The sequence below is a fragment of the Lissotriton helveticus genome, chromosome 10, assembly GCF_964261635.1.
Source record: "Lissotriton helveticus chromosome 10, aLisHel1.1, whole genome shotgun sequence".
Lineage (NCBI taxonomy): Eukaryota > Metazoa > Chordata > Amphibia > Caudata > Salamandridae > Lissotriton > Lissotriton helveticus.
Window position 1 is genome coordinate 639,221,450 of NC_136071.1, and position 25,659 is coordinate 639,247,108.

A 25,659-nucleotide genomic window follows, 5' to 3' on the forward strand; every position below is an offset into this window, starting at 1 on the left:
CCCATTATCGAAAGTGCTTGCCCCTGTCTTGTCGCTCATGTTCCTCCCATTTAGTGCCCTTAGACCCCTTTCATAGCATATAGCATTTAAACAGATAACATCCTCGGACCAACGAGTAACAGGTTTCAAATCTAATTGGGGGACTCCCCATTGCCTGTCCTCTTCATCCCCAGCAAAATCATCATAAATGGCCGGAGGTTCGAAGGTTTGGTTTAAATCACCAGCTATCACAATATTGTTGTCCAGAGAGTGGGTTTCAAGGAGGGAACCCAAAGCCGCTAAAACTTCTGACCTCCCACCCCTGTTACCCCTGGCATAGGCATTGTAGATGTCAAGCCGTCCCAGAGGGACCAGATCCACTCTAATAAGTTGGATGTCTTTGCTTCTAGTGTCTACCACCTTGACAATGAGCGATAAACTCTGCCGGACCCAAATGGTCAAGCCACCCATAGGTCGCCCCTTAGGACCCTTTGATGCTGGAACAGAGTAATTCAAATATCCCTGGGAAAAAGAAGGTTCACACAGCCATGTCTCCTGGAAAATACACACATCAAAGCTATTTACAAAATTTAGCCAATCCTGGGATTCCTGTCTGAAACGCATCCCAGCAATATTCCATGAGACTAGCTTGCCCACACCATCCCTAATGCTGTCAATTATTCTTGGGGGAGTGGTTACAGGGGGGGTAGTAAGCAACCCCAGATCTAATTCACATGAAGTACCTCGGTTCGAGTTTATTGCAGAACTCGTCCCACTCCTCGGGCCTACCTTTAGATTGGAGTTCGAGAAGTAGGCAGCACCCGACACTTCCAAATTTCCCCCGTTTCCTATCAATGGGTCTAGTGCATGTCAATCATTGTTATCCAACCCGGAGCAATTTCTCTCGCTTACTCTACCCATGATGTTGAGGGTGTGCACCAAAATCTGGGGGCACGATTTCCTTAGCTGGATCTGTGATTGAGCTGGGGCGCTAGTTCTGAACTCCAATGCAAAGAGATTATCAGCAAGGGATGCAGATTTCAAAATTAACTCAATAGAGTCACATTTATAATTTAGGGAACTAATCCTTTTTGCCTCCAGAATATCATCCTTAATCACTGAGCGGCAGCCTCTAACGTGGCGCAGCCAGTGGATGGCTTTGTTAATTAGGGAATCTGGGTGCTCACAATTACCATATCTCGCTTTTTCGAGTTTAGGAACATTGGTCATATATATTTTTATTATTTTGGGAATGAGCATTACTAACAAAAATGGTCCCTTTCTTCCCTGGGGCTAGGCCTCTGCAACTTTCGCACTCTCAGCTATCCTAGGTACTATTTTTTGCCCTGCTGCTACACTAACAAACTTCTGTCGTAACTCGGATCCACTCCCCGCTACTCTAGAGCTTTGTAATGTTGGCCCTTCTTTTGTACCTTTCAGGGGTAAACGGTCAATACTGGAAACAGTAGCATGCGCCATGGATAAGTCACTATGCTTGTCCCTGGTCTGGGTTTGGTGTACCTTGCTTACTGCACTTGGTTTTATGGGGAAGAAATTCCGTGCTATTGATGTCACATTAGGCGGGGTGTTTTTTACTCCCTCATGCTTATCATTGACTATAGTAGTTAAATTTATAATCAATGACTTTAATGACTCTATTTCGTCCCGCAAAAGAATGACAAGGTTGGTTAGGGTATTAACTTCCACAGACATTGCTTTATCCCTACTGATGCTGGTATTGGGCACAGCGTCCAGACTGGCTATCTGTTGTATCACAGGGGCTGGACACATCCCTACAGCTCCAGCTCCTAGAGAAGTTTGTGGGGCGGGGAGCTCATTGTGAATGTCAGCCAAAACTGCAAACCTGTTACCAAGAAGTACCTGGGGGGCAAAGGGCGATGACAGGTTCTCACTCGCAACATTAAGGTGGATATTCAGGCCCGCATTACAGAGAGCCTCGTTAGATGTAATCCGACAACCCCCGTTATGATTATCAATACCATCCTTAGATTTTCTTTTTGCCCTAAACATTTCTGGAATTGTTGGGGGTTCTGTAGGATCGTTTACTGGTTTTAAAATTGCACCCCCCTTATCACTCGTGGCATCGCCGCTAGTATAGCCTTAGTCAGCCACAAGGATCTCCCTACAATCATCCATAAGATTGTTGATACGATCAATTACACAATTTGCAGCGGCGTGGCTAGCCCCCATCGTTGGTTTCCTTCCTTTACGATGTTTCGGGGGTTGCCTGCCCCACTCCCCCCCCCGATAGATTTACGTTTCCCCATGAGACCTATAGACAGGCTGCTTTACTAAATACAGTACACCTAGCAGCTTGGCCCTGACCTTTAGCAGGAACACCCTCAGTCCTCAATTTTGTCTCAAGTACTTCTTACGGTTTTAAGCCAATGGTAGTTCTTGTTTAGCGGACGTTAAGGATAGGGCCCTGCCCTGCCTCGTCCTGCCCCAGACGGCCACAGACGGCCCGCCCTTTGCCCGGGCTTTGCCCGGCGAGTCCGCGCGCGTTACGCACAGCGGAAACAGATGTCTCAAAATAAGGAGTCCGCGACCGGAAAAGGAGGGGCGGTCAATCAGTGGCGGTCCCCAGAGCCTCCTGGGTGTTGTAGGCGCTTGTTCAGCCCACAGCAGCACTCCCTCACGTAGCAAAGAGTCTACCGCGGAGCGGGAGGCTCGAGCAGTTGATAAAGCCCTCGGCGCTTCAGGGAGGGGCGGTCAATCAGTGGCTGTCCGCAGAGCCTCCTGGGTGTTGTAGGCACTTGTTCAGCCCACAGCAGCACTCCCTCACGCAGTAGGCTTAGAGTTCATCCATTGCATGACAGTGTAAGCTGATAATTCGTCTTTTCACAAACGACAGCTTGAGGCAAGAAAAGGCTTAACCACAAAAAAACAAATAGGTGAAAACTCCACCTTGTACAATGAAAAGCGGTCAAGCCCACATTAAACAGTGATGCAAATGTAAGAACTAGCCTTGGAACACTACAAAGAAACATGTCTAGTTAATGTGGCAGCAAGGGATCTAATGGTGGTTGAGAAAATAGCCATCACATTACAAGTCCAGTTGCCAACCTCAGAAGATGTACTCTCGGCACAGTGGGCAGGTGGGGGTAGAAACAGGCCCACATTTGATATCTGGTTTGATTTTGTTGCTCAGGTTTCCACCTTTGAATGTTTCTCCAATTGTTACTGTACTTCATTAATTAAAATATGCATACATTTGGGTGTTTATAGATCTCATGTGTGATCTCAGCAGTGAAATTGAGGCTAGTAGACGAGAGTGAGGAGGAGAGTCCAGGGTGAGGTGGAGAGAAAGAAGGGTAAGGTGAAGAGAGTGGACGGTGAAGCAGAGAGACAAAATGGTAATAAGTGGAGGCTGAGGCACGAGGGAGTATAGTGAGAGGAGGCGAGTCAGAGAGACAGAGGAAGTTAAGCAAGAGGGAGAAGAGTGTGAGGAAGAGAGACAAGGGCGAGAAAGAGAGAAAGGTGAAGCTGAAATAGAAGGGTAAAGCGTAAATAGAAGGGTGAAGCGGAGTAAGAGAAAGTTGATGCACAGAGTGAAGATGGCAAGGTCAGGAGAGAGTGAAAGTAGTATAAGGTAGAAAGGGCAGAGGTTGAGGTGAAATAAATATAAGGGTAGAATAATGAAAAAGGGCACAGTGGGGAAATAGGAGAAGAGAAAGTAGGAGGAGAAACGAGTGAGGTGAGAAGAAGTAGAGGGTGTGGTGAGAGGGACACCAGGGTGAAGCAGATAGAAAGGACAGTGAAGTCAAGAGAGGGGAGGAACAGACACAAAGATGTGTCAGATGGAGAGCAGAAGGGATAATGCCACTAACTTTAAGCCTCTAGAAATTCACATTTATAACGAGCAGACAGAGCCAGCAGTATGTAAGGTATGGAGCTCACATCCATACAAGACAATCCAGCAAGCCCTGACACAACTCTCCGACACCCGAAACTCTGAAGAAACCCACCTATCTTTATGGCCCATCCACGCTTCTCAATGGCTCTCCCAGATCCCAAGTACTTGAACCGAGCCTAATCAGGTCCATATTTTATTGGCTACATGGATTTTAGACAGGGGTATTTTTTTTGGGGGGGTGGGTGAACTTTCTGGGGCTGTCACTGGTGAGGGTCCAGTCTGCGGGGTCCATTGAAACAGATTTATGGGGTGAGAAGAGGATCTAGAGACGAAGGGCAGATTCTGCCTTCTAGTAGTCACTGACATACGGTAAACAGCTTCTACTCCACACGAGTGAAGCATAAATGACAATCCTGTCGCCCACGAAGAGGTTCATGAAAACAGTCTTAGCTTCCGCCTCACGACAGCAGGTCTTTAATTAACCAAGTGCCTCTGCTTGGCTTTCGCTGATTTCAACATGTGAGGGACTCGCTAACTGACCTGGATAGGCAAAGGCAAGGAGAGGCAATCGGATGGTTAGTTTATGCTGATTGGCAGGCTAAAAGGCATTACTGAGAGTTGCTGGTTGCCTGTCCTGCCCAATAAGTCCTGCTATTGGCCTGAGAAACAAATCACCCGCCCCGCAAAAGATAGGCAACACTACACAAAATAAAAAATGCCACTGCTGCTTTCCTGGAAGTGATCAGAGGGGGAGCTCCACCCGACTGAACATGTCCCCCCAGGCTCCTAGTGCAGTACTTTTGCTTTTTGATTTATGCTTCCCCTTGTGGCGAAGTTAGAACTCGGACAAAATGGCTTTGTCGGGGCTCAGCAATGCAGCGGTAAAGACGATGTGTGTCCGCACTTCACGCTATTTTTGTGTCCTGTGTGATTGCATGTAAGGTAATGAACACCTGCTTTATACAAACAAGCACAAGTGTGCGTGCCTCGCAGGGGCAGCAGGGGGAGGGGAGAGAGGAGGGGGAATGCGCGATTCCCATGCGGGAGCGAGCAGCAAGGCACGATAATTGATAACATATGGCCGCTGCTCACTCCCATAAGGGAATCGCCAAATGTGCACGCGTTGACATTGAAAGCAATGCAACGCGTGCACGTTTTTGGGCGAAAAAGGGGACCGATGGCTAAAGGTCTTTTTCCTATGCAGCGCATGCGCGCTGCATAGGCGAGACCTAACCAATGCCGCTACGGTTTGGCCTCCTCTGAACTCATGACTTTCTTCCACGTTTGGTTCAGTCTTTCAGCACGAAGAAATGCAGATTTTGTAAATTTAAATCTAAATCTTTGATGCATATCATTTCGCTTGACGGGTTTAATCACAAAAAGCAAGAAATGGTTATGTGCCTCTTTTAACGCATTTAATATATTCGCTTGCCAACATTTTCTGCCTGAAAGGAGTACATTCACAAGTGATCACTAGATTAACAAAATCTTATTGGTGATTTAAACAGTAGTAACGCTTCCCTAAACTTCAGCAAAAGTGCGCTTTTTAACTTTCTTTCATTGCCACTTAGGAATACCGATGGTCGCCATTTAACTGTGTCTTCTGGTTTTAAAACACTTTTACAACAGTTTGCACACTGTTACACGTTTTCTGACATTTCAGTGAATAATTCATTTTTATATATATTTAATTACATCATGAAGTATGACAGCTGGTCAAGATATAAGTTATGATGTTAAATGTGTTATATCTGTCTATGATTAACATTTGCGCAAGGACACTTTAATATGCCCTACAGTCAGTCCAGTCTATCATAATGGCACATAATTCCCTGTTCTTATTTTAATGTCTATTAATCATCAAGCATAACTTGTTTGCACTGTATGTTTGCTTGCTGTGCTAGAGATGGTCTTTTAAGGTTTTAGTTAACGTTAACATATTTGCCTTTCTACCTGCAATCTTAACTGTTTTTATAGTGCTTATGTTCAGGCACTATAAAAATGATCAGAACTCTTGCCCAGAGGCTCATAGAAACTCTAGTTTTCACTGTATATCTTAGCTTTATGTGCAGTATATTTTTCTTTTGTGTATTATAGCACATTTCTTCTATAAAGTAAATCACTGACATTGACTTTGATCTTGTTACCTTGCTGTTGAAACTGTATTCTGAATATGTAATCCACCTCTCTCCTTAAGTAAGTCTTTGACTGCTCTGTCTCACTACCCTGAGATAGTCAAGTGCTGGAGATGAGTCCTTGGTTATCAAGTTATGTGGACCAATAGTAATGTGGCTCCAGTACAACAGTGACTTATGACTCCAATTGATGCAACTGGAGCCCAGTAACCACTGGCTGCCCTGGTATCCAGGAAACCGTCCATCATCAGAACTAGCAAAGGTACACCACAATTTCTCTGAGGCTAATGCAGCCTGCCTTTGCCACCAGTTACTCTCATCTCTTGCAGCTTTTTCCTTTTTTCAGAGTGTTCTCTGCAACCTACTACTCAATCTTTCTTATTCTGTATGGAGTTTTCCTAGGCAACTGCTGCTAGAGAGGATTGGGTTTCTAAGTGTAAAGGTAATGATTTCCACTCTCCCAAATGTCGAATGCCAGTTATACATTGAGCACTCATGAGTCAGCCTGACGTTTCATCCCAGTTTTGCAAAAATTTCCCTGACGGCATTTGAAAGATTTTATTTGACTCTTACAGTAATTCACTTGTACTTGAATTATCTCCTATTCACATTGGCTGATGGGCTGTGTCCTTGGTGGATACTGCAGTTTGCCACTGGTGTCCCAGGGTCACAGTTACTAATGTACTCCAATCAGATGGCCCGGTTATTCCCTTCATACACTTTCCAGAGGGCCTTAAATATGAGCAATGAAGGCTTCTTCCAGGAGTTGGCAAAGTGTTCACAAATCAGCCATTGTTTGTCAAAAGTAATTATACTCAGCACACTCAATGTCCAGTCAGAGTAAAGCTTTTTAAAAATGTAGACCCTTTATTGAAATAAAGGAAAAGAGGGTCAGTTGAGGTCAGGAGCTATACAATATTTTATTTATTTATTTGTAAAGAGCTAACAATCATCCAGAGTAGGATATCACGGCGCTGTAATAACTAATTATGTGTGATGGATTGACCTAGACATGTTAGATTAATCTGGTTTGGGGAAAAGGAAGGTTTTCAGATGCTTCCTGAATGCCAAATGGCATTCCGTGAGTCTGAGGGCCATGGGCAGTTCATTCCACTTGGTTGCGGCTATGTGAGAGAAAGCTCACTCTCCCATCCTGGCCCTCTTCACCCGAGTGGTTCTTGCTCTTGCCGTAAATTGGGAGCGAATATTTCTGGTTGGAGCATAAAACTGGATCCTGTTTCGAAGACTACATGGGCCAGTGTTGTGCAGTACTCTGTGTGTTATACACAACATTTTGAAGGTTGCTCTTCGCCTCATAGGCAGCCAATAGAGCTGACGTAGGCAGCTCTTGGCTGAGTCAAACTTCCTTTTCATGCAAACGGCCTTAGCCGCTGCATTCTGCACCATTTGGAGTTTGGTGAAAAGATATTCGGCCATGCCTATGAACAGGGAGTTTCCATAGTCCAGCCTGCTCATCAGCAGAGACTGAACCAGGATCTTTCTACACTCTAAGGGGATCCAGGGGAAGACTCTTCTAAGCATCTTTAGTACAGCGAAACCTTTGCCACATATGGTAGAAACGTGGGATTTCATGGATAGAGAGGTGTCAAGCATTACTCCTAGGTTTCTTGCTGTTAATGTCGGAGTTGGTGGAGTACCCAGGGATTCTGGCCACCAGCTGTTGTTCCACAGTTGAGTATGTCCACCGATATATCTGAAGATCAGGGCACCTTTGGGACTCAGATACAACCCGCACAGAGTTAATGTGCTTGAATGGTAAACCACTGTAAGGCAAATAACATGGGGCTGTGTAGCCACTTTTATGGGAAAGTGTTCGAGTATCCACAACATGCTTCGTGAATGCTATGTACAACCGATCTCATTTACTTCAGTTAATGGAGCACACTTACTAGACAGTGCTACTATGCACCAAGTTGGCAATAATGTATCTGCTCTCTAACCTAGTTTCTCAGTAGACCTTGGTGAAAGGCTGGCCAGTCAGTTGATTTGAGCCCAGATGGCTGAGAATCCAGTAAAAGGTAGAATATTCCCAAGTAACCCAAAGACTCCAATCCCAAAATGAAAAAGGGTCCCATCTAATAGCCATAGTAAAATGTTTTGTGCCATTATATCAGTGCACAAAAGCCTTGGTGTCCAGTTAACAGAGCTAAGTAGTTTACTGTTCAGTAGGTAACATCTATGTTAGACCTGGCATTTTTTGGCATGGATTCCCCTGTCTTTTTGCTTCTGGCCTCCTGTTTTTGACTGCATGTTGAACTTTGTTTTTGCTACTGTTAGGACTCTGGTCACTTTGTCACTGCTGGCCATAACATGTGTATTTGTAAAGCTCACATTCACCCAGAGGCATCTTGGCACTAAAATAACAGATGTGTATTAAAACCCAACTCAATGGTACTCATTTTATCGACCTCAAATGGATGAAAGGCTGAGTAGACCTGCTGGGATTTGAACCTGTGACCATGAGGTCAAACACAGGCCCCTGTAGTGGATGCATCAGTCCACTAAGCCACCAGACCCGTGACCCGCTGACCAGTGCTAAAGTGCATGTGCCCTGTCTCTAAAATGTAATTGCATTTGGTTTCTCCATGATTAGCATATTGGATTTAATAACAAGTCCCTAGTACAGTTCGGTCTGTGTGCCCAGGGCCTTTAAATAAAATGCTACTAGTGCCCCTACAACACAAATAGTGCCGCCCACATGAATAGCCCTTTAAATCTGTCTCAGGCCTTCCACCACAGAGCCTGTGTGTGCAGTTTTAAACTGCCCTTCGACCTGGCAAGTACTCACTTGTCAGGCCCGAACCATCCCTTTTATTGCGTGTTAGGCACACCTAAGGTAGGCATTAGGTAGCTCCTGGGGATGGGTGCAGTGTATTTAAAAGGTAGGACATGTGTTTTTAACTTTTACATGTCCTTGTAGTGAAAAACTGTTCTTTTTCACTACAGCAAGGCCGATCTCTCATATAGGTTAGCATTTGGAGCTACTTTGTAATGCTCTACAAGTGTATCGTCCAACTGGGAACAGATAGAAAATTGGAGTTTGGTGTCTCTTGACTCACAGTTTAAAAACACATGTTTTAGTGAAATTGGTTTGGAAATTGCAGGTCTGAGAATGCCACTTTTGGAAAGTTGTCATTTTCTTACTTAACCATTCTGTGTCTCTGCCTGTCCCTAGAATACATGCCTGGGTTCGATGACAGCTGGACTTTGGGAATTCACTCTAGACAGTCACATGTGAAGGGAGCTGTGGTGTGCCCTGCATATCCTGATGACCCATCACCCTGACGATGGGTCTTCCTGAGCTGTAGTGGTGGGAGGAGCTGATACTTGTACTTTAATAGGGCTGTGCCTGTCTAATCACAGAGAGCTGCCGACACCGCTGTAGTATGTTTGGAGCCACGGCCAGGAAGGGCAGGTTCTTGTGCACTACAAAAAACTTTCTTTGAAGTCTCCTGATTTCAAAGGCTAAAATGGGTATAAGTACTGGACCTCTGACACCATATGACTCGGAACACTCTGGACTGAGGACATTCTACGAAGAAGAAGAGCTGTTTTGCTGCCAGGAGGGGCTGCCACTTTGACGCTTGCTTTGCTGTGTTGGCCTGCTGCCTGCTGCTACTGTCTTGAGAACAAGAGAACTGGCCTTTGCTCTTTGCATCCTGCCTCCTAAGGTTCTCCAAGGACTTGAGTTGAGCTTGCCTCCTGTTGGAAGTCTAAGAGCCATCCAATACATCATCTACAGTGCCAAGGTTTTTCTGCTGAAAGCCCTACTTTACTAAGTGGTGCCAAATCCAGTTCCTGTGCCTTTGGAACTGAGTTCACTTTGCTAAACAGGAAGAAACCAGTCCATCGACTTCGAGTGTGACTTCGGAGCCGGTGCCGCTCTTCGACACCATGTCACTGATTGCACCGAAGCCGTTGTCCCTGCTCAATCCAATGACTGCAACTTACAACGCAGGCCCCAACACCGCCGCAGCACCTCCAAAGATCTGCCACAGTGTGATTCTCGAGCACCGCATCACCGAAGTTCGTGACGCGTGACTCTGAAGCATCACCTGTGACCCTGTGGTGTGACATAAACACTGCAAAGTTTTCATCTCTTGGCTTGATCCTCAGGGCTTCATTCACCCCGTACCATCAGCAAAACCTTTGTCTCGCCGTCAAAGCCACATCACCTTCCCTGCGCCTTGTAACATCCCGGGCGTCTCAGATGTGCCAACAACCTGCACTGACAGTAAAGAACCGACGACCCACCAGGCTCAGCTACCACTCACCTCCCCAGCGCCTCGCACGGTCTTTGTTTTTTCAATGTTAACTGGGATCTGTTGACTGAATAGCTGTCCCACACTCCATAGTGGTCAGCCCCGAACTTTGAAATTTGACTTCGTCAAGCACATCATTATGGCCCCCCTGGAGCTATTGTGTTTTAAAGTTCTAGAACTGCATTTAATCTTGAAGAGATTCGTATTTTGATTTGTGTATGTTGGATTTTTTCATTTCTGGTCTTGTTTCAATCAAATAAATACTTGCTATTTTTCTAACTTGGTGTGGAGTACTTTCATGGTATTTTCATTGTGTTACTGTGTGTGCATGCACAAATATTTTCCACATTGCCTCTTAAGTTTAGTCTGACTGTTCTGAGCCAAGCTACTCGAGGGTGAGCACAGATAAACCTTTAATGTGTATTACACTTACTCTGACTAGGATTGTGGGCCCCTACTTGGACAAGGTGTAACTCTCTGTCATCTAGAGACCCCGGTTCTAACAATCCGCAATGGGTTACTAGTGAGTTGAATTAAGGTCCAAACTAATCTTCCAGACGCAATATAACACAGGAAGGCTGCTGGTGCTGCAGATGAGCTTGCAAACTCTAAAACGTCAGAGGCCTTTATATAAACACAGACCATCTGTACTCAAGATATTTAGTTGGTTGTGGCACGCATGAGGATCGTAGCATCCACTGTACTCTCATGATCATTAAAGGGGACTGAAGAGCTACAATATGGCGTTATGGTCCAACCTCGACTTCAAATAAAATTATTTTCTGAATGATTTTAGCCTTTTAAAATAGACCAGAAACATATAATCAGGGTGATTGCATGAAGCCAATGGGAGACAACCCTTTGGTCTAGGGTAAATAGGATCATTTGTGTCCCTATGATGCTGAATGTGGCACAGACACTGGTCCACGCATTGTCAGAGATTGTTCTGGGCAGGTCAGGTACAATGAAGGCTCACCTCTCTTAATATATAAAGCTGTTTCCAGGTCCCAACTTAGCTTCAGGGCTCCTGTCGGAAGGGATACCTTCAGATGGTCTCCATGTATTGTTTTTCAGCGCAAGAAGGTGGCCCAGCCTCGCTTGGGCTGTTTTCAGGGTTGTTGCATGTCCAGAGATTGAGTATCTTTCCTTGTAACCTCTAAGGCTGAAGAAGGGGTCTGGTTTTCCTGTAGAATTTTGTGTCTCTCTGAGGCATTAACTCATTCAAATGTATGGAATCGTTTCTTTTTCACTTTATGTATTGATGGCAATATATATTTAGTTGTTTGATGATTTTCTGAAGATTTGTACTTCTGGGTATTGTGTGTACTTGCAGTAGTTGTTATCCTTCCTTTCTTTTATGAAAATGGCATCTCTGTGGCATTATTTGTTTATGTATTTAGTTATTTATTCTTTGTTAGAAATAGGGCTTCTGGTTGGCAAAGCTATGCACTGTGTCCAAGCAGAAGCCACAATCCTAGTCAGGGTAAGCTAGATACAAACTAAAAGATAACCTGTGCTCACCCTCTTGTAGCTTGGCACTGAGCAGTCAGGCTTATCTAAAAAGACAATGTGTAAAGTATTTGTACAACACACACATACAAACACACACACACAGACATACAGTAACACAATTAATACACTACAAAAAGACTCAACACAGATTTATAAAATAGGTTATCATATTATAAACAAAACAAGACCAAAACAGCAAAACTCTAAAGTATAGAAGTTGAGATATTGAGTAAAGCACTTAGAAGCAAGTAGCGCTAGAAGGCTACTTTAGGTCACGCTGGACCATGACAAATTAAAATTTCGGGCCCACCTCAAGTAAGTACAGGCTGGCTACAGGTCCCACGCAGATCCCAGTGAACAAAGCACCTTCCTGGTCGCAAGTATGAAGAGGTGTCGATCTTCTCTATGCAGTGAAGGCGAGCGATATGCCAGATTCTGCCATGCCGTTGAGGGGATGCATTGATCTCACCAAGCTGCTGTGGCGGCGATACGCTGTTTGATGCGGCGATCTCTGGAGGCAAAACGCTGGTTCTGAGGTGATGCACCGGTCTTACTGCAGCAACGGGGTTGATGCACTGTTTCTTTTACACACAGACAGGAGATGCGTCGAACTCCATGATGCAAATATCTGGCCTACTTACAGTGAGCCAGGCACAGGAGCAGGGGTAGAGACTTCAATTCCCCTAAGTCTCAAGCAACAAAAGGCAGGCCAACAAGCCCTTGGAGATCCCTTGGAGGGAAGGTAGAGTTCAGCTCTCCTTCTACAGTCCATAGAGGATTTCTTTCCTCACAGCACAGCAGTCCTTCTGACAGAGGTTTAGTTCAATATCCAGAAGTTTCTGATTTGATGGGGTCAGAGACCCAGTACTTATACCCACAAGTGCAGTTAATTATGGACTTTAAAGCAGCCCTCTCAAGTGCACAGGTCCCCCTTTCAGCTCAGTCCTGTCTGCCAGGCTATCTTTGGGGGTTAAATCAGACCTTTGTGTGAGGCCAGAAAACTACTTATTCAAGTGAAGTGTTAGCCCCTCATGCTCAGGGAAGGCCATCAGAATACAGATGTATGTATGCACAAAGTGTAGCTGTCACCCACAACAGACGTGTATTGGAGACAGGCTGCCAGGCACACAGAGCAGATATTGCAGAAAAATGTCCACTTCCTAAAAGTGGGATTTCTAAAATCGTAATGTTAAATCCAACCTCACCAGTAAGTAGGATTTATCAATTCCTTTCCAAACATATGAAACATAAAAAAAGCTACTCCTCTCTGATCAGGAATTACAGCTTAAAAGTGTTTTAAGGAATTCCTAATGCTAAAAAATGAGAGAAGTAGGCCTCACAGTAGTGAAAAACAAAATAGGCTGTTTGTCACTACAAGTGCAAAAAGAACAATTGATGGACGGAATGCTGAACAATGTCAAACATTCACCCCAGTACAGCGATCTGGGCCTAAATCCATTGTTTTTTGCTCGATGTTCCAGTTTGGACCCAGCCATATGCAAAACAGTCTTGACCTTGCTCCCCATGGGAACAATCCAGCCTGAGCTGCCAGGCCATTTCTTCCCTGGTTCCGGAACAAGCATCCTGGGACCGGTTTCAGGGTATCACCCCTCATCAGCCATGCTAGCTTGACTCAAGTGCCATTGCAAGCACAGGACCCACGTCTGGGCATACCCCAGACCCTAAGGCAACAGGTCTAACATTCTACATAGCATAAATACTCAACCTGGAGGTATCACTGCACTGTTCATGAGTGGATGAGTGGATTTAAGTTGTGACTGCCCAGCTTGGTAGTTATCTATTGCCCTTGAACTTTCCCTATGTGTTTCTGGTTTCATATTCTGCAGTTTGCCTCTCAAAACTGAGTTAGATCTTCCTTCGCGAATTATTGATGTGGTCATAACACACGTATATTAGTTCCCAGTCTATCGGGCAAATTGGAGGTTGCAGTGCAGGTTTTTCCAGTTCTTGGTCCAACTTGCTTGGAAGGAGGAGCAGCCTTCTTTGAGGGATTCTGAAGAACCAGTAATGCCAATCTTTGCTCTAGACAGGTTTTCCATTTTTAACATGTATTGTCATTCGCCTGAGAAGTTGTTTCCAGACTTAGCATGCAAGATTATATATTTTTCCAGTCTTCCCCATTATGTAGTCTGGTCACATGTAGTATGTTGTCCAGTGATTCAGATTTTGGATCAGTTTGGCTCTGATTTCTTACTCCATTGCATGATTGGTGGTGACATTTTCAGAGACAGGACCTTCCTGCACATAAACAATCATTCATGAGGAAAAATAAAGATATTTCTCCTTGTGTCCCCATTCTAACGCCTGTTTTTGCATGGGTTTAGTTTTTAGCGCTGCCTCAGATTTCCAGATCCTTGTAAATCTGGGGGAGTGTCAAAAAGCAGTGGGTGTTGTGGTGAAATGCCCACAGCATCACCTATTGCACACCCTTTTCACGCAGACACCTGCATGAAAGGGTACCATATTTGCGAAGCGGTGTTAAGCCACAAAAAGTGTCTTAACACCACTAACTAATGACAATTTGCTTCTTCTATGTGTGCTGCATTCCTCACTGACTGCCTGTTGCCAAAATATCTATCAGCCTGATTCATCAAGCTAAATTGCACTCGCAAAGGGCAAGATTCTCAGAATCTTGCCTTTTGCGAGTGCAATTTTTGCATTTGGGATTCATCATCCCAAATGCAAAAATCGCTATTTAAGAATTCGCACATTTGCGAAGAATTGAATTTAAGGAATCTCTATTTGAGATTCCTTAAATGCAATTCATGAAGCATTTTAAAATTGCGAAAATGCAATTTTGGGCCGCTATTTACCGAGAGGTCAGACCTCTCGGTAAATAGCAAAAACTTAGAAAAATGCTTTTAAAAGCATTTTTCTAAGTTGCATGTTGCAGACACACATGTCCTTTGGACATGTGTGTGCGCAACACCTGTTTCAATTTGCATTTAAGGGGTGCTATAGGGTGTCCTTTGGACACCCCTGGCACCCTTTAAATCGCTATCTTATTTGCGAGTAGCAAATTAATAATCGCAAATAAGGAATACTCCCCATATATTCCTATGGGCATTTTGGCCCATAGGAAGGAATGGGGAGTTATTCCTTATTTGCGATTAGCAATTTGCTACTCTCAAATAAGGAATGTGTAGGAATCGCTATTTATTTAGCAATTCCTACATGAATACTGTTTTGCGAGTCCTTAATAGCGATTCGCTATGAATCGCTATTAGGGGCTCGCAAAACGGCCCGTTGATGAATAAGGCTGTATATTCAGGAGCCTAAATAATGTATCTTATTGAGTAATTTTGCAAAATAATCATTTAGGGCTACATTTATCAACACTTTACATCGGGTTTCTGGCACACAAGTGACAAAAACCAAGATAAAGTGTTGGTCTGGGATTTACTTTAGAACGTAATGCACTACTTTACGTGAAGGGGGCATACCATGGGTGGTTTATGGGCAACCACCCATGGGTTTTGATGATTTGTGCCAACAATTATGCCTCCTCAAACAGGCAGGAAGGCACTATGGCACAAGAGGCTGTGCATTGAGTCAAGGGGAAAGAAAATCAGTGCTATATTTTAATAGAAAGGCTCTGTTCTACTATCTCCATTGGCAAAGTGCAAAGATGGATATGGACCCCCTGGCATCTGCTTAAACTGTGAAATACAGCAGTAATCAGTGTTCAGAATGTCCCTCAGGACTTTGGGCCATGGTGCCACTGCACCTGCTGCACCAGTGGAAGCTACACCCCTTTCTATCTCCTATAACATAATGCAGCAACTTTGCCCCTTACTGTTTCACAGGGCTCCCAAGATATGTCTTTTCTCCACCAGTATTTAGTCTGTTTGTTATTTAGGGCCTGATTATGAGTGGATCAGTTAATTCCGACCCATGGGTCAGAATTATGGGTTTGGCTGCATTTAATGCACCCAATAATTATTGGATTCATTAAATACCTCAACCTTTGTTAAATTTCCGCAGGTCAAATCTGCCAAAATTAAGCAGGGCCAAAGCATTTAGGCCCAGATTTATCATACTTTCTCACCGCACAATGCAGCAACCTAACACTGCTCTGCGTGAAAGGGCAGGAATGCCCTGTATTTAACATTATATGGCACATTACTGTCCTTTTCTTTCTCTGGCACACAATGTGCTGCCCTGCACCAATGCAAGCACCTTTGCGTCATGGTGCAAAGGTGTCTGTTTTGTAGGCAGGATTGTTTTTGTGCAGAAAGGTACACCTTCCTGCACAAAAACAATCCTCAGAGGCATTTTCCTCTCTCTACGTGTGCTGCAGAATGCAGCACACGTAGAAAGAGGAAAAAAACAAGAAGAAATAATGATATTTCTCCTCGTTACACCTCCCCTGGGGAGGCACAGTATTTGAACACATTCACAGGTCTACCACTAATGGTAAATCTGGGAATGTGTTAAAATCCATAGGTGGATGCCTAGGAACACCCACACTCCACCCATGGGACACCTCCCTGAGGCAGAGTAAAGCTATATGCGAAGCCTTGTCTTACTCCAAATTGATCAAGCCATGCAGGGCCGCGAAAGCTGGGCTTGGTAAATCTGATTTTAGTGCTGCGTCACCTTTGCCTCCCCCCTTGCGTGGCGCAAGGGCAACGAAACACTATGATAAATATGGGCCATGACATTTAAGCATCATGCAGATTATGGTTCGTTAACCACCAAAACCTGCATGCTATTCCCCACAAACTTGTAATAGGTGCTTCTTATCAAGCCTGATGAACAGCATACCCTGTGGGATCGTTATTTACCTTACCAGCTGCGATAAATAGCACCTCTACTCGTAATCAGGGCCTAAGTTAGGCTACTCATACGAAATTTCAATCAAAATAATCAAATTACGAATATAGATGTATCCCTGAACACTTGAAAACAAATAACATATGCACATTTTGTTTGTTAGAAAGTTTTGATTGCATTTCACTTCCAGCAACGTTAATAAAACATTAATTTCTATGGAAATTATGTTTCCCCTGCTAGTACAAACAGAGATGTCCTGAAATTGGTTTAGAAAGACATTCATCTCGCTGTGAAACGCAACAAATACCAGGGAATTGATGCAGAAACTCAGCCCTAGAGCTGAAAAGAAGCAATGAAAGAAACTTATTGTGGACAAACTGAAAATCAATATCAGCAAGAATGCAAAAGAACAACGGGATCCTCCGAGCAACGAGGAAAGAAATTTCTGCTCGAGAGCAGCCCAGATCAAAGTGAGACTAGATGGAAAATTTAAGGTGACGCTGACAACATAAGAGTGCTTTTGAGAACATTCAATTACCCTTCAGAAAAACATAGTATTTGATATAAAAGTATGTGTTTGTTAGCACTTATACCAAGTAAGACATTTTTACAGGAAGCACTACACTGAGTGTATACAAGATTTTTAAGTGGAAAATAAGACAGGGTTTACAATCACCCATCTCAAACTGTCTTATTACAGTCTACTTGTGACACTACTAGCCACCTGTAGTAAGAAAATGAAATAGCTGCTCAAGTGAAATGACTTATTATAGTTGAACTGTGAGATCACAATTGATGCTGTCAGAACCAGCAGACAGAGTGAATGGCAGGTCACAGACCTGAATAAAATAGGCTCTGATTTATCTTAGAAGGAAATTCCAAAACTCCTCTGAGTTCTATCACACTATTAAGGGAACAAGCATTCACTCTCGTTCGTCTATATGGTTACGGAACTCCTCAGTGACTTGCAATATCCTTATATTACAGACAGAAGGTACTTTATTGTTTTATTCTGTTGGCTCTCATGCTCAGCTTCAGAATGTCAGCCGGTGCACATGAGCAGAGCTTATTTAGTAAGTGATGTTGAACAGTTGTGACAGTTGCTGCAGGCGTCAGTGCTTAATTTGAGTTGGTGGATGCTGGTGGGGGCCACTGGTACTTATTTTTTGGTATTGGCACTTATTTTTCCTCATCAGACAGTCACGGATAGAAGGAGAGGGAAAAACAAAGCGGAAAGATGGAGGAAGAGAAAGATGAATAAACCATCACATATGGAGGCATTAGAATCCTTAAATCTTGGGATAGAGAGGTGGGGACTGTCTGGTACTGGATGAAAGAGGCATGAGGTGAATTCAAGACTACAGACCTTTGGTATTCGGCACGCTGACAATGAATTGCACCAACTGCTGGCTTCTGAGCAGAGCTTTGGGCACCAGCACTCATTTATTTACAAATTATGGCTGCCACTGATTGCCACACTGTTTTCTGCCTCTTTTTTATTAATGAATTTTACTTGCTTTCTCCTACCTTAGATTGCTCTTCTTTCCATTGGTGCTGAGGGTACGACAGGGTTTTCGCTGATCTCCTGGCATCTGCAGTGTCATTTGCAGTGGCGGCTCCTCCGCTAAGACGGTGGAGTGTTGCGCCACTAACTAAAGAAAAAATAAAATGATAATAACGTAATGCTATTATCATTTTATTCTTACCTGCTGCGGCAGCATGAAGGTGGGGCTGGGCTGCTCTGCTGACAGAGCAGGGTAGTGGTGGGCACACTAAGTGCGCATGATGTTTTGACCGGCCCTCATGGGCCGGCCAAACAGTCATGAGCACTTTAGCATGTTCTCAATATAGGGCGTATTACAGTCCGCATGGAGAACATACCCAGGCCCCCAGTCCCTGTCTGCGCGCCAAACCACAGCGCTCACACCAATCACAGCGCTGCATTGCAGCGTTGTGATTGGTTTAGGGGCGCCTATCACAACGCTGCATTGCAGCGTTCTGATTGGCTCAGTGGAGCCTGGCTGCTTTCTGTTCTGCGGAGGAGAGACAACATGGGACAGAGCGGCGAGGAGGTAAATGAATTTTTCTTTATTTTTAAATTATACCTACTTACCCCCTCACCTCCGCCCCACCACCCAGATCCGTGCTGTCTGCCATCGGTCATTTGTGTTGTTGGGGACTGTTGTGCTGCAGATTGTTCAGTGGAGAGTTCAGGGCCCGATCTCTGGAGGGTAACATAAGACAGGAGATGGGAGGAGCTCTCGAGTCAGGGCCCTGCTGGTGGGCTTTTGTCTGCCTTGAAGGTTTGCTTATTCAAAGTTGGGTGACTTTGTGGCGCAGCCATTCTTGCATTTGTAGACTGCCCAACCTTGTCCTTCACGGGCTTCACGCCTCACTTTGGGATGTGGTAGATATTTGTTTCCTTATCTGAAGCTTTGCATACAGAAATGAAAGTTCCCCTGCTGGGGACCTTCACTTCTTTTGTGACAGAAGTGCAGCCCGGGTAGATCTAGGCTCTCCATCGCTCCCCAGGTGCTGCTTCCAGCACACATTGTATTGCATTGATGTAGACAGTCCATGTTGTTCTGTGATACACAAGCATACTCACCTGTAATAGATTGGTTAGTGATGGCTTCAGCCTCCAGGAGAGAGGTACAAGCCCTGCGTGTACCAGCTCTGTTACAGCTATGCTACCAAATCCGATGCTAGGAGGCTGGGGGTGGCGTTATGTGGCCAGGACTGCGTCTGCCACACAGCCGGCTAGATAGTGGGATGGCGTTCCTGCTGCTGCCATCAGATTGCAGTTTCTTCTCAAGGTTGGGGGACTGCAAGGAGGCCACAAGTGTAACTGATGGACTATTTCTTTTCCCATGGTCAAAAGGTAAATATCTGCGCTATGCCGTGCCTGTCCCAAAATGTGAATGGCAGACCATCCAGCTGATAGTGCGCGCAGGGGCCTACTAGCTCAGTTTACCATACTCACCTTTGGCCCATACAACATTCACACATTGAACTAGTAGCCCTGCCTAATCAATTACTAATTCAGTCACCCTATCAGTTTGCAAAGAGGTTCGATTTAGGAACTATAGCTGTGTACCATGACTTACCAATCCTTGTCGCCTTACTATAAATCCTGTGGATCAGAGAGTTAGCATAAACAGATAGTATTTAAACACATTTAAGTTTTCTATAATAACCACAGACTCGGGGAAAGTTTTAAAACCTTTATCTATGAAAGATTTTCTGAGTCAATGAATAAAGGCCACAATCTTGTGACCATACATTTTACAAACAAGAATATAACCAGTTGGACATAAAGTTTGTAAGAAATCTCAGTAGCACCTTTAGACATTTGTACCTGGGAAGGGTGGGAAAGGGAAATAGCACAAGGACATACCACACGGATTATATTTACCTAGAATGCTGCAGTGACCAATCCTGGCCACGGGCTGGGACAAAACAGGACCAGGCTTCCGACTAATCAGGTGCCCATGGGACAAGACAGGTGCAGATCAGGACTGGTGACCTCAGCTAAGTGCAATGCCAGCTTCACAACCCTCTCCCTAGGAAAAGCCAATTAGTACCCCGACTGGGTAATCGATTCTTCTGACAGAGTGCTCCGCCAGAACCTCTGTTCTCGATCACCTATTGAGTGTGTTGGGTCAGTGACAGGTCAGCTATTCGGACAAGTCGGACAATTTCTCTATCTAAACCTACCTTAGTTATACTATTTTGTGGGTAGTGTACCACCCTTAAATGTTGCAAATCTATGTGTTCCCCTTCAGTGATTGGTTGGAAAGACGAGGAGAGGTCATCACACCATACTAAGATGATGTAGTTTCAGTTCGATACATATTTATTGAGTTGATTCCTTGACTTTTGGTCAAAGGTAGCACTCTTTCCAGCAGCGCCGCTTGTCAGCTGGTTCGCCCGAGTCTTGAGCCTCGCTCCCCTGGGTTCGAGGCTGCTCTGCTCCTTCCCGGTGTTTTTGCCGCTTTTCTCCCCCTACCGACACTTATTGTTGCATGACTGTTGCCTCATGGTGCATTACTGTATTTCTAACTGTACTTTCATTACTGTATTTTAACCGTATTGTGCATCTTTTACTGTCCCTGTACTTTGCCTCTGTCCCCTGACCCTGCTTGCAGGACAGGTGGTCGCTCCCCTGCTGTCGCACAGCTCCACCCGTGTCCCAGCGCCTCCCTCGCTGCCACTGCTCCTCCTATGTCCCAGCCCATTCCCGCCGCTGCTCCCCTGCGGCCCTGCCCCCTCACCACCCCGTTCCGCCTCCCATCTGCTCCTCCCTCCCTACCCACCTTAAATGGCGGACAAGCGCAGTGGGCACAACCCTGGCGCGCAGGAATCGCAATAGAGGCAAGCCCGTCCGCGCGCGTCGCGCCTGGACCGCGCCCAGCGCCAGAACCCCTGGACCCTGCACACATCACAACGCCCGACTCCGATACGACACCAGCACTCTCCTCGCACTCTACACCGGCCGTGACAACCGCTGCCTCCAGGTCGCCCCGTAGCGTACCCACGGACCTTTCTCTTGCCACACCTGCAACTTCACCTGCAACAGAACCACCAAACCTCCAAGGACCGGACCCAACGACCTTCTCTGCATCCTCCTCAAAACCCGCTCCGCACGCAAACACGCTGTAGAGCTCTGGGACCTGCTCGACACCTCCACCCCAGACATTGCCTTCCTGACCGAGACCTGGTGGAACGAGTCCTCGGTGCCCGACATTGCCATAGCCATCCCAGACGGCTACAAGATCACCAGCAGGGACCGCGCCAACGGAACTGGGGGAGGTCTAGCCATCATCCACAAGTCCACCCTCCAGTGCTACACCCACGCAGACGACACCCTCAACACCGCCGAACACCTGCATTTCTGGATCCACATCGACCCCAACACCACCCTCTGAGGAACACTCGTCTACAGACCCCCCGGACCCTGAGCTCAGTTCTGCGACTCCATCGCCGACCTCGCCAGACCCTACGCACTAGCCTCTATGAACTACATCCTCCTCGGGGACCTGAACTTCCACCTCAAGAACAACAACGATGCCAACTCCGCCAGCCTCTTCGACAACCTCACCAACCTCGGCCTCAGACAGCTCGTCACCACACCCACCCACGCTGCCGGCCACGCGCTTGACCCTGTCTTCGCCACAAGCACATACGTCGCCTTCAACCACACCACCGAACTCCACTGGACCGACCACTGCTGCATCCACTTTACCTTCTAGAAACCAACCATGCACCACCCCACCCAACAGCTGCCCCGCCGCTGCTGGAGCAAAGTCACCGAAGACCAGCTGACCTCCCCCTCACCCAGAACCCTCCCACCAACCCCACCGACCCAGACGCTGCCACCAGCAACCTCAGACAGTGGATCGACGATTGTGCCAACACCCTCGTCCCGCTCAGGAAACCCTCCAACAACCACACCAACAAGAAAGCCACATGGTTCACAGAGGAGCTCCAGACCTCCAAACGCACATGCTGGAAACTGGAGAAGAAATGGCTCCACGAACACACACTGGACAGCCACGTAGCCCACAAGGATGCCATCTGCAGACATCACCAGCTCATAAGAACAGCCAAGAGATCCTCCTTCAAAGCCCACCTGGACAACAACGCACACAACAGCAAAGAGCTCTTCAATATAGTGAATGAACTCCCCAACCCCAGCGCCAACACCAACGATATCCCACCCTCACAAGATCTGTGCGACTCACTGACCACCTTTTTCTACCACAAGATAGCCGACATCCGCGACAGCTTCAACACCACAACCACCCCAACAACACCAGACTCCAACACCCCCTCGAACACCACCAGCACCAACCACCTGACCTTCTGGTCCATCGTCAGCAACGGTGAGACGCGCAAGGCCATGAACTCCATCCACTCAGGATCACCATCGGACCCCTGCCCACACCACATATTCAACAAAGCGGATGCAACCATCGCACCCTAACTACGGAAGGTAATCAACAACTTCAAAACAGCGACATTCCCGGAAAGAAACCCAAGGCAGACCCCAAGGACCTCAAGAACTTCCGGCCCATCTCCCTGCTCCTCTTCCCGGCGAAGGTCATCGAGAAAATTGCCAACATGAAACTGACCCGCCACCTCGAGGACAACAACATCCTAGACCCGTCCCAGTCCGGATTCAGACGAAAACACAGCACCGAGACAGCTCTCATCGCCGCCACGGACGCAATCAGGCAGCAACCCGACAACGGCGAGACATCAGCCCTCATCCTCCTGGACCTGTCAGCTGCCTTTGACACGGTCTGCCACCACACCCTAAATACACGCCTCCAAGAAGCCGGAATCCGAGAAAAGGCCCTGGACTGGACCACGTCCTTCCTCTCCGGCAGAACCCAGAGAGTCCGCCTCCCACCCTTCCGATCTGAAGCCACCAAAATCATCTGCGGCGTACCCCAGGGCTCATCCCTCAGCCTGACCCTATTCAACGTCTACATGGCCCCCCTCGCACAAGTGGCCCGCCAGCACGACCTCAACATAATCTCCTACGCCCACGATACTCAACTCATCCTCTCCCTCACCAAGGACCCGCACACCGCCAAAACCAACCTCCACAAGAGAATGAAGTCCGTTGCCGAGTGGATGAGGAGCAGCCGTCTGAAACTGAACTCGGACAAGACAGAGGTCCTCATCCTCCGCCCCACCCCCTCTGTCTTGGACGACTCCTGGTGGGCGACCACACTGGGAAAAGCACCCACACCCACTGACCACGCACACAACCTAGGATTCATCCTCGACTCCTCCCTCTCCATGTCGAAGCAGGTCAACGCCATCTCCTCTGCCTGCTACAACACCCTCCGCAGAATCTACAAATGGATTCCGACCGAAACAAGAAGAACGTTGCCCTAAGCCCTCGTCAGCAGCAGACTGGACTACGGCAACGTACTCTATGCAGGAATCCCTGCCAAACACCTACGACGACTACAACGCATCCAAAATGCCTCCGCCCGACTGATCCTCAACATCCCTCATCGCAGCCACATCACCCCCCACCTGAGACACCTGCACTGGTTCCCCGTCAACAAGAGGATCACCTTCAACCCCCGACCCACCCACACAAAGCACTCCACAACACCGGACCAGCCTACCTGAACAGCAGACTCAGCTTCTACACCCCAACCCGCCAGCTCTGCTCCGCCAGCCTCGCCCTCGCAATCGTCCCCCGCATCCAACGAACAACCTCCGGCAGCAGATCCTTCTCCTTCCTCGCCGCCAAGACATGGAACACCCTCCCTACCCACCTTCGACAGCCCCAAGACCTGCTCACCTTCAGATTACTCCCCAAGACCCGGCCCTTTAAGCAGTAGTAGCACCCCTCTCCCCTCAGCACCTTGAGACCCTCACGGGTAAGTAGTACGCTTTACAAGTGACTGATAGATTGATTGATTGATTGATTGATTGAATCTCCAACCACAATTAACTTTCCCATTACTTTATTCCGCCCAACAATATTGGCATACAAATCATATACATTGTATTCATTTGAGTTTTCTTGCCTCCTCTTCAGAGGTCAGTAGAGCAGGTTCCCAGGAACATCGTGGGTAAGATGCTTCTTGGCAGGGTTTCAATGCCAATGCTTCAGCAATTTCAGAGTCAGAGGGCGCATGTGCGGCATCATCCAAGATGGAGGATGAGACAATGGTCAGGCCCAAAGTACAAACTAGTAGCAAAGTCAAAAAGAAACATATTAGAATAGAATGCACTGTATACCACTTATCTCTACTCTAACCCCATTACTTTATTTTAAATTGTGCGTTAATAGTTAAGCAGAACTAAAAATGTTTAGTACTTGCAGCAGCATAAGCATTAGCATGTGTGTGATATATGCCCTATGAATAATGATTATTGCTGAGAGGGTAATTAAATGTGCTCTACTCGGAAAAGTGTTTTGTATTGTTTCCTTTATACCGTTTTTCGATGGTATAAAACTACGTCCCATACCCAGGTATTAAAGGGTAATGTGGGTATACCCCTGTTGTTTATGTAGGGCATCTGGCATCAATGACATGTTAGCTTCTTTTTGCTTATACTAATCTGATCTAAAGTTATTAGCTCCTGCAGCATCTGTTGAACATTCTTTTTCCTTAGCATCTTCCTCAGTACTTGAAAGGAGAAAACAAACGAGGAGACACGTTAGTGATAAACTTGGTATAGATTATTTGAGCAAGTCACTCTGACGAAGAAATCAGTAAAGGACAGGATAAAACGGATGGAGCAAGGTTTCACATATGCAGAAACTTGCTTGGACTCAACCCTCTCAAATTAACTTGAAATATATTAATCAATATGTTTTGTTTACTAATATTTGCACAAACACAACATTTCTAGTATCTAGGGGAAGCTTGCCTATGTGCTTTTACTAATATTAACTTCAGTGTCTAAAAAGGGCCGCCGCAACACGGGAATTTCACTGCGCATGCGTCTACCACACTCACGTGGTATGAAGTTCTCTCTGCTTTGGTGGGAAATCTTTGCTTCTGCACACTAGAACTAAAGATGGCTGCTCTATGTTTCACATGCTAATGCTTATGCTGCTAGTACTAACATTTGTTAGTTCTGCTTAACTATTAACTCACAAGTTAAAATAAAGTAATGGTGTTAGAGTAGAGATAAGTGGTATACAGTGCATTCATTTATTTTTTTATTCTAATATGTTTCTTTTTTACTTTGCTACTAGTTCGTACTTTGGGCCTGACCATTGTTCATCCTCCATCTAGGATGATGCCGCACATGCGCCCTCTGACTCTAAAATTGCTGAAGCATTGGCATTGAAACCTTGCCAAGAAGCATCTTACCCACGATGTTCCTGGGAACCTGCTCTACTGACCTCTGAAGATGAAGCAAGAAGATTCAAATAAATACAATGTATATGATTTGTATGCCAATATTGTTGGGAGAAATAAAGTCATGGGAAAGTAAATTGTGGGTGAAGATTCAATCAATATGAATCAAACTAAAATGACATCATCTTAGTATGGTGTGGTGACCTCTCCTCGTCTTTCCAACCAATCACTGA

The 25,659-nt window shown here is 46.0% G+C and overlaps 1 long non-coding RNA gene across 1 annotated transcript in view; it reads right to left on the minus strand.

Moving 5' to 3' along the window:
* LOC144785435 (uncharacterized) overlaps positions 1–25,659 on the minus strand; it is a 108,246-nt gene that overhangs the window by 32,312 nt on the left and 50,275 nt on the right. The window contains exon 2 of the long non-coding RNA XR_013601883.1: positions 18,111–18,235. This is a non-coding gene — a long non-coding RNA (uncharacterized LOC144785435). The remainder of the gene's footprint in view (positions 1–18,110; positions 18,236–25,659) is intronic.